Genomic DNA, 9,025 nt, shown 5'->3' with positions numbered 1-9,025 from the left:
TTACCAGTAGGTTCAGTAGATTCTCAGAAAACAAATGAGACCCAGCATTCATGATATGCACGCTCTTAAGGCTGTGCAATTGGGCAATTAGTTGAATTAGTTGAAAGGGGTGTGTTCAAAAAAATAGCAGTGTGGCATTCAATCACTGAGGTCATCAATTTTGTGAAGAAACAGTTGTGAATCAGGTGGCCCCTATTTAAGGATGAAGCCAACACTTGTTGAACATGCATTTGAAAGCTGAGGAAAATGGGTCGTTCAAGACATTGTTCAGAAGAACAGCGTACTTTGATTAAAAAGTTGATTAGAGAGGGGAAAACCTATAAAGAGGTGCAAAAAATGATAGGCTGTTCAGCTAAAATGATCTCCAATGCCTTAAAATGGAGAGCAAAACCAGAGAGACGTGGAAGAAAACGGAAGACAACCATCAAAATGGATAGAAGAATAACCAGAATGCCAAAGGCTCAGCCAATGATCACCTCCAGGATGATCAAAGACAGTCTGGAGTTACCTGTAAGTACTGTGACAGTTAGAAGACGTCTGTGTGAAGCTAATCTATTTTCAAGAATCCCCCGCAAAGTCCCTCTGTTAAAAAAAAGGCATGTGCAGAAGAGGTTACAATTTGCCAAAGAACACAACAACTGGCCTAAAGAGAAATGGAGGAACATTTTGTGGACTGATGAGAGTAAAATTGTTCTTTTTGGGTCCAAGGGCCACAGGCAGTTTGTGAGACGACCCCCAAACTCTGAATTCAAGCCACAGTACACAGTGAAGACAGTGAAGCATGGAGGTGCAAGCATCATGATATGGGCATGTTTCTCCTACTATGGTGTTGAGCCTATTTATCGCATACCAGGGATCATGGATCAGTTTGCATATGTTAAAATACTTGAAGAGGTCATGTTGCCCTATGCTGAAGAGGACATGCCCTTGAAATGGTTGTTTCAACAAGACAATGACCCAAAACACACTAGTAAACGGGCAAAGTCTTGGTTCCAAACCAACAAAATTAATGTTATGGAGTGGCCAGCCCAATCTCCAGACCTTAATCCAATTGAGAACTTGTGGGGTGATATCAAAAATGCTGTTTCTGAAGCAAAACCAAGAAATGTGAATGAATTGTGGAATGTTGTTAAAGAATCATGGAGTGGAATAACAGCTGGGAGGTGCCACAAGTTGGTTGACTCCATGCCACACAGATGTCAAGCAGTTTTAAAAAACTGTGGTCATACAACTAAATATTAGTTTAGTGATTCACAGGATTGCTAAATCCCAGAAAAAAAAATGTTTGTACAAAATAGTTTTGAGTTTGTACAGTCAAAGGTAGACACTGCTATTTTTTTGAACACACCCCTTTCAACTAATTGCCCAATTGCACAGCCTTAAGAGCGTGCATATCATGAATGCTGGGTCTTGTTTGTTTTCTGACAATCTACTGAACCTACTGGTAACTTGTTTGCCACGTAGCAATAAAAAATATACTAAAAACCTTGATTATTCTGGTTAGTCACATTGTACTGCTATTATTTTGAACAATACTGTAACTATAGGTTTTCACTCCTACAGGATCAAACCAGGCTTGACACAGTTTATTAATTAAATCAGATGTGCTCTTGATAGATAGGAAAGAAAACCTGCAACCACAATAGCACTTTGCAAACAAGATGTGAAATCTGATTTATAGTTATTTGCATATATTCTGGAACAAATATTGTGGTACTAAACGCTAATGTGAATTTCAAAATCTGCCTCACTCCTTTTGTGTATCATTGTGTTTTATAGCATCTTATGCCGAAGCTAGGGTTAAACTCCACCAAGCTGAGTATTCATCAGACTTGACAGACACAGAAAATATCTCAAGAAAAAAAAAGGTAGGTGTTATTTGGAGCAATGCAGGTCAAATTCCATGCACTCTAGAAATAATATGAAGGTAGTAGGTGAAGTGTGTCTTATATGTTTGTGTAAACTTCTCTAGGCCAAGTGCAAAAATCCTCCAGAGTCAACTGAGCACTCAACTGCAATCAAGTGAGAATTCAGATTATTCAGAGGAGCTTCCACCCACTCCACCAAACCAACTCCTTTGGCCAGCAGTGAGAGAAGTGAGCAATTACTTCCAAAACCCCACTGCCCAACGAGGCACCAGCCCCACAGCTACAATTACCAGTCCCACAGCCCGAGGAGTTGCCAGCTCCCCAGCTACAGTTACCAGCCCGACGGCCAGAGGAGTGTCCAGGCCCGCAGCCCGAGGAGTTGCCAGCTCCCCAGCTACAGTTACCAGCCCGATGGCCCGAGGAGTGTCCAGCCCCACAGACCGAGGAGTTGCCATCTCCCCAGCTACAGTTACCAGCCCGACGGCCCGAGGAGTGTCCAGCCCCACAGCCCGAGGAGTTGCCAGCTCCCCAGCTACAGTTACCAGCCCGACGGCCCGAGGAGTGTCCAGCCCCACAGCCTGAGGAGTTGCCAGCCCAACTTGTGAAGCCATGTTCACTAAAATTCTAACAGTTTTAAAAGAAGTGAAGGAGACACTACGTGTTCATGGAAAGATGTTGAATGCCCTGCTGAAAAAGCAAGACGGATTAATGGTAGAGGTTCCTGAAGGAGTGGACTTACCTCTGAAAACCCAGGCTGACCTTGAGGCTCTTGATCAGAAGCTGGGGGATCGTAGTGTCATGTCTGCTGTTGTAAGTTTACATTACATGTTATAAGGCCTACAATTTTCAACCTGTCCTCCAACCAATACACTCTTATAGGTCGTTTGTCCAAATCCCTGAAATATGACCCATCAGAGTGTATACTACAATTGTAATTTCATGACGACAGACGCAACACGATACTGTCATTATTTTTATGCCCGCTAGAGGGCGCTTAACTTTAAAATGTAAATATAGGTTGTAATAAGTTGCTAGCACAAACGACCTATATGGTCGTTTTTTGTTGGAGGACAGTCTCACAATTTTATTTTAATTGATAAATTGTTGTGGTTTCTTTTTCTTTTTTTATTGCTATACCCTTTTAAGTCTAAAATAAAGTTTAAATATCAGTAAGAATTTGTACATAGATTGCATAGATTGCTATAAAAATATCTATTGCAACTAATTTTCTGTATACTTTCAGGAATTTATTTTATTAATCTTAGCTTATTGTTTTTGCAGTTTATGTAAACCTTTGTTTTCTGTCTTTGGCTCTCATCCTTAGGTTGCCATGGTGGTAGATGTGGGTGGCGCAAGTATAGATGATGCAACGAGAAGAATGATGAAATACGTCTTTTTAAATGAGCTGGCATTGGAGTAGAATTTGTTTGGCCGTCATGGGAAAAAAAGTTTAAAGATTTGCGTATTTTCAACGTTGTGTATGGTAAGTAAATTAACTAAGTAAAAACTTCAGTTGTTAATAATGATCTTAAATTTGATGGTGACAATTTACAATAAGTTTACATTGGTTAATGCATTAACTACCATCAGCTAACAGTGAGTAATGCTTTTGTTACAGTATTGTTCATTATTTAATGAAAACACAACTAACCATTGTTAATTCATATTAGCTCAGGTTCATTAAACTATATTAACAGCTAAAATGTTTTAATTTGGTTATGTATTAGTAAATGTTGAAATTAACATGAACTAAGATTAATAAATGCTTTAGAACTATTTGTCATTGTTATAAAGGTAATTAACTAACAAAAAATAGAACGTTATTGTAAAGTGTTACTAATTTCATTTTAAAATCTGCAGACAGAATGTCTGCTGTTACAGTATATTTATTTACTGAATTCTATTCCTTCCAGTTTCCTCCCCACATGCCTACTTAAGCCGGTAAATCCCGACATATGAAAATAATAGTCTGAAAATCTATTTTATTTAAATAGTCCAGTACATTAAACTTTTAGACAATTTTATTTATTTATTTTTAAATAGAAAGAGGGGTGCAGGTAATCACACAAGCTAATGTTCCTCCAAATAGCATTTCTTTAGAACATACTGTTATGGAATTTTTTTATCTTGTTATTTGATTGCATTAATCTCATTTAACTATATTTTTAACATACAATGAATAATGTAGTATAAATAGTCCATAGGGACATTGAGTTATTTTCTGTAACCTGCGCACATAATTGCTTTAGGTTGAAAAACAACATTTAAGGGGAAACTTTATCAGGGACTGGCAGTTTTGAGAGTAACCAGACATCTACCATGTAATGTGCATGAGATGTGCATGTGTTATGGGGTGATGTGCACGGAGCAACATGATTGGCTCAAAGGTCCTAATCTGTCCTTCAATGTATCTTTTATACTATTAAAAGTGTGCTGTGAGTCTGTGTGTTATCTCTTTGCACACAGACTCAAGCTGTGTGTAAACCAGATCATTCTCTGCAGAGAATTAAAGCAATACAAAGACAAAACTCTGTTTGGTGTTTCATTCTCAGTCTCTATAAATTGTTATTGAATTAGAATTTCCACGACAATACACACCAAATGTGTATATATTTCTTGCAGTGGTGGACAGTAACGGAGTAGCTTTACTTCGTTACTGTACTTAAGTACATTTTTCAAGTATCTGTACTTTACTGGAGTAGTTTTATTTTGAGCAACTTTTACTTTTACTTCACTACATTCCAAAGCATAAAATCGTACTTTTTACTTCACTACATTTCATAAAACATATCGTTACTCCCTATATAACATCATGTGCTCCGACACGCAGAAGCGGTGTCTGATTCATCATGAACGAACTGAATCTTTTCAAAATAAACTTTTAAATCGGATTGCGAATCACACCAAACAATTTGTTTACGAATTAGAATGATCCGATTGCAGCTGTTCTGGAGTCTACCACTCACTGATTCAAATGAACCGTTTAGTGCGAGTCTCCAGAAGTAAGAACCGGGAGATCTAGTGAGCGCGCGTGCATCTGATGTTGCTAAAAGTAAGTTATTAATATCAAAATTTTGGATTAATTATTGTAACTGAAAATCATATTTGGGTCAAAACTGTCAGTTGTTTGGGAACTAAATCCATTGTAAAGCGTGATCTATTTAAGCCCACTGAAATGCTCGAGTGCAGAAGATGCAGACACATCAATTCTAGGTAAAAAAAAACAACAACAACAAAAAAAACCATAAAATAACACAGATTAAATACAATAACTTGTGCACGTTCAAATTCATCGCTGCCGTAATGTTAACAGTTTAATTAAAATGTCCTTTGTGACGTCTGTTTTTATATTGTTTATCTACAGTAACATTATACATATGTATATTGTTTGGATTAACTAGACGAGTAGACAGACATGAATGTTCATCGTACTGAAAATAAGTAAATATTGTTAGCTGATGCTAACTGTCTAGCTAATAAGCTTGTTGGTGCTAAGTTGATGTAATTTTTATAAATAATGTCCAAATATTTTTATTCAGCCACCTATCTGGTTAGAAAAGAAAGGATGTGATGTTCAGAACATGGTAACTACAGTAATTATCAGTGGGAAGAGATGCACCCCATTTGGCCATAGGTGTTTTTAAACCACAGACAAGATTTGAGAAGGAAAAAATCATTATGAAAATTCTTTTATTATTTTTTTCCTTAAAATGTTCTTTCTAACTTCAGGCCTTATTATCATGTCATATTTACAGTACAGACCAAAAGTTTGGACACACCTTCTCATTCAAAGAGTTTTCTTTATTTTCATGACTATGAAAATAGTAGATTCACGCTGAAGGCATCAAAACTATGAATTAACACATGTGGAATTATATATGGAATTATATACATAACAAAAAAGTGTGAAACAACTGAAAATATGTCATATTGTAGGTTCTTCAAAGTAGCCACCTTTTGCTTTGATTACTGCTTTGCACACTCTTGGCATTCTCTTGATGAGCTTCAAGAGGTAGTCACCTGAAATGGTCTTCCAACAGTCTTGAAGGAGTTCCCGAGAGATGCTTAGCACTTGTTGGCCCTTTTGCCTTCTGTCTGCGGTCCAGCTCACCCCTAAACCATCTCCATTGGGTTCAGGTCCGGTGACTGTGGAGGCCAGGTCATCTGGCGCAGCACCCCATCACTCTCCTTCTTGGTCAAATAGACCTTGATGCCTTCAGTGTGACTCTACAATTTTCATAGTCATAAAAATAAAGAAAACTCTTTGAATGAGAAGGTGTGTCCAAACTTTTGGTCTGTACTGTAACTTTGATGTTCTGTAAAACAACACACTTTAAAATACTTTGTTCTTACTGGTAAAGATCAGATGGTCAGCTCTGTTTTCTCTCAGGTAAATCACAGTGTAAGCTTCACAGTGAACATTACTCTCATCAGCGTAGTCCATATCAACAACAAAAATATATCTTGACTCCATATAGTTATTTTGAAAAAATCCAAGGTATTTTGAGCAGTAGGATTATAAAAAATTTGCTAATATAAAATTAAATTAAGTAGCCTATATAAAATTGCAAACATCTATCTTGCAGTACTTTTTTACTTAAGTACATAAAAAATTGAGTACTTTTGTACTTTCACTTGAGTAAAATTGAAAAAGGAGTACTTTTACTTTTACTGGAGTAATATTTTACCATATGTATCTGTACTTTTACTCAAGTACTTGATTTGTGTACTTTGTCCACCACTGATTTCTTGCGACCTCGTAATAATTCTACACTTTTGATGACATCATTGTCATAAACTTTTGAGTCATGTGTTAGATCCGCCAAATTGAATAACTACTGAATCGAGTCATCCATAATTGGATTATCTGCTGCTATTGATCCGCGGCAAATTGATAAGACCATCCCTATTTGTAATATTAATTTGTTTGTATTAAAAATTCATTTGTTTTTGCAGAGGCTCTTAAGAACAACCCCCTGACATCAAAGGTCAACCAGCAAGAAGCTGAGAGAGCACTGTCAAAATGGTTTACTGGAGCAAGAGACAGAGGAGGACAAAGGGCATCAAGAATGCACCAAAAGATGGCTGCAGTTTAAATTTGACTGAAAAGGTTATAAGGTTATAAGTAGCTGCATCTAGCTGTTGTAGTTCTTGTATTTTTTTCTGACAATCGTGTTCTCAGATATGGTGGGTTGGCAGCTTTCCCAAACACTTATGGCTGGTTCTAAAATAGTTTTGTGCCTTTGTGACATAAACATGACATGATGGTTAGTTAAATAAAGCTGGATTTTGAACATATTTCAGTCTCACTGTGTTCTCTACTGCTTTAAAACTTGTATGTGTGGTGTTGCTTCTCGTTTAGATGGAACGCAGATGATCCCTAGTTGGGCCACATGCATATGATTCCTAGTTGGGCCCCACCTACAGCCCGGAAGATCCTGCATAAAACCTAAATGAGTAAGTTGCTTGGGCCAACATGGAACCCGTGAACAAACCCACTTTCAGCCCATATTTCAGCACATGCAGTAACCTTGTAGTACCCACAAAAAAAAAAAAAAAAAACTAAAGCTGGGACCACGATGGGTCTTATGCATGTTGCCCAGTAAGGGGCCCACCTGTTTACAAGTGCCATTCTATATGAAACCCATGTGGGCAGTTGGCATGGGGCCATTATTGAACCTGCAGAAAATCCCATATAGAGCCCATTTTTCAGCCCATTTCAAACCAGCATGGGCCCCACATACTAATACTGACAGCTTGGACCGAGCTGGGTTTTGTGCATGTTGCCCACTTGGGTCCCGTCTAGTACAAAGTGCAATCCTACATGAAATCCACCTGAACAATAAACATAGGGCCATTATGGAACCCACTGACAATCCCATACAGAGCCCATTTTTCAGCCCATTTCAAAACCACAGGGGCCCCACATACAAATATCAACTGGGTTAAAGCTGGGATCGATATGGGTCTTGTGCATGTTGCCCACTTGGGTACCACCTAGTACCAAGTGCAACCCTACATGAAATCCATCTGGGCAATTAACATGGGGCCATTATGTAACCTACGGACAATCCCACACAGAGCCCATTTTTCAGCCCATTTCAAAACCACATGGGCCCCACATACAAATGTTGACTGCGATAAAGCTGGGACCAATATGGGTTTTGTGCATGTTGCCCACTTGGGTCCCAACTAGTACCAAGTACAATCCTACATGAAATTCATCTGGGCAATTAACATGGGGCTATTATGTAACCCGCGGACAATCCTACATGGGGCCCATTTTTCAGCCCATTTCACAACCATATGGGCCCCACATAAAGATGTTGGCTGGGTACTAGATCCTGGGTGGCATGCAATTGATGAGGAATGTCCCCACTGCAAAACATCAGACCACACTGCTTTAGGTACAAAGAGACGGCCTGCAGGCCCATTACCTGGGTCAGCCTCCTGCTGCTGTGCCTCTCTGACAATGGACTCTATTCCCCATCTGACTGGTGCCACAATCTTGGAGGGGGGAATGATCCTTACTGGGCTTGAGATCATGTTGGGTGGGTCAAACTGCCTGGAAAGAGAATCAGGCTTTTGATTCTTTGAACCTGGTCGATAGGAGAGAACAAAATCAAAGAGGTTAAAGAATAAAGCCCATTGGACCTGGCAAGAGTTAAGTCTCTTGGCGTCTTGGATATAGGCATGATTCTTGTGATCTGTCCATACATCAAAGGAGTGTCCTCCAACCAGTGCCTCCATTCCCCCAATGCTAGTTTGACCGCTAACAACTCCCTGTTACCAATATCATAATTACTTTCCGCAGATGAGAGCTTGTGTGAAAAGAAAGCACATGGATGCAACCTGTTGTCTCTTATGGCTCGCTGGGAAAGTACAGCTCCTACTCCTACCTCTGAAGCATCCACCTCCACTATGAAGGGTGACTCAGGTTCTGGGATGGTAAATATGGATGCTGAGGTGAATCTGTTTTTCAGTTTGCAGAAAGCCTTTTCGGCCTCATCTGTACACAGGAAACCCTTAATACTCTTTCTAGTAAGAGCCATAAGTGGAGCAGCAATTGCACTGAAATTTCGAATGAACTTTCAATAGAAATTGGAAAAGCCAAGGAAACGTTGTAACTGCTTGGCGGAAGTGGGCTGAGGACAATC

The 9,025-nt window shown here is 39.0% G+C and overlaps 2 long non-coding RNA genes across 2 annotated transcripts; one reads left to right on the top strand and one right to left on the bottom strand.

Moving 5' to 3' along the window:
- Positions 1–1,777: 1,777 nt before the first annotated feature.
- On the top strand, positions 1,778–7,358 carry LOC127959798 (uncharacterized). The gene is made up of 4 exons (XR_008154298.1): positions 1,778–1,868; positions 1,973–2,678; positions 3,193–3,351; positions 6,825–7,358. It is a non-coding gene; the product is annotated as an uncharacterized LOC127959798 (long non-coding RNA).
- LOC127959799 (uncharacterized) lies at positions 5,713–6,343 on the bottom strand. Its single transcript, XR_008154299.1, has 2 exons — positions 6,222–6,343; positions 5,713–6,095 (listed from the first exon to the last, which is right to left on the bottom strand). It is a non-coding gene; the product is annotated as an uncharacterized LOC127959799 (long non-coding RNA).
- Positions 7,359–9,025: the final 1,667 nt, after the last annotated feature.

This window comes from Carassius gibelio, chromosome B6 (genome assembly GCF_023724105.1).
Source record: "Carassius gibelio isolate Cgi1373 ecotype wild population from Czech Republic chromosome B6, carGib1.2-hapl.c, whole genome shotgun sequence".
Taxonomy (NCBI): domain Eukaryota; kingdom Metazoa; phylum Chordata; class Actinopteri; order Cypriniformes; family Cyprinidae; genus Carassius; species Carassius gibelio.
This window is presented reverse-complemented; position numbering and strand designations above follow the sequence as displayed.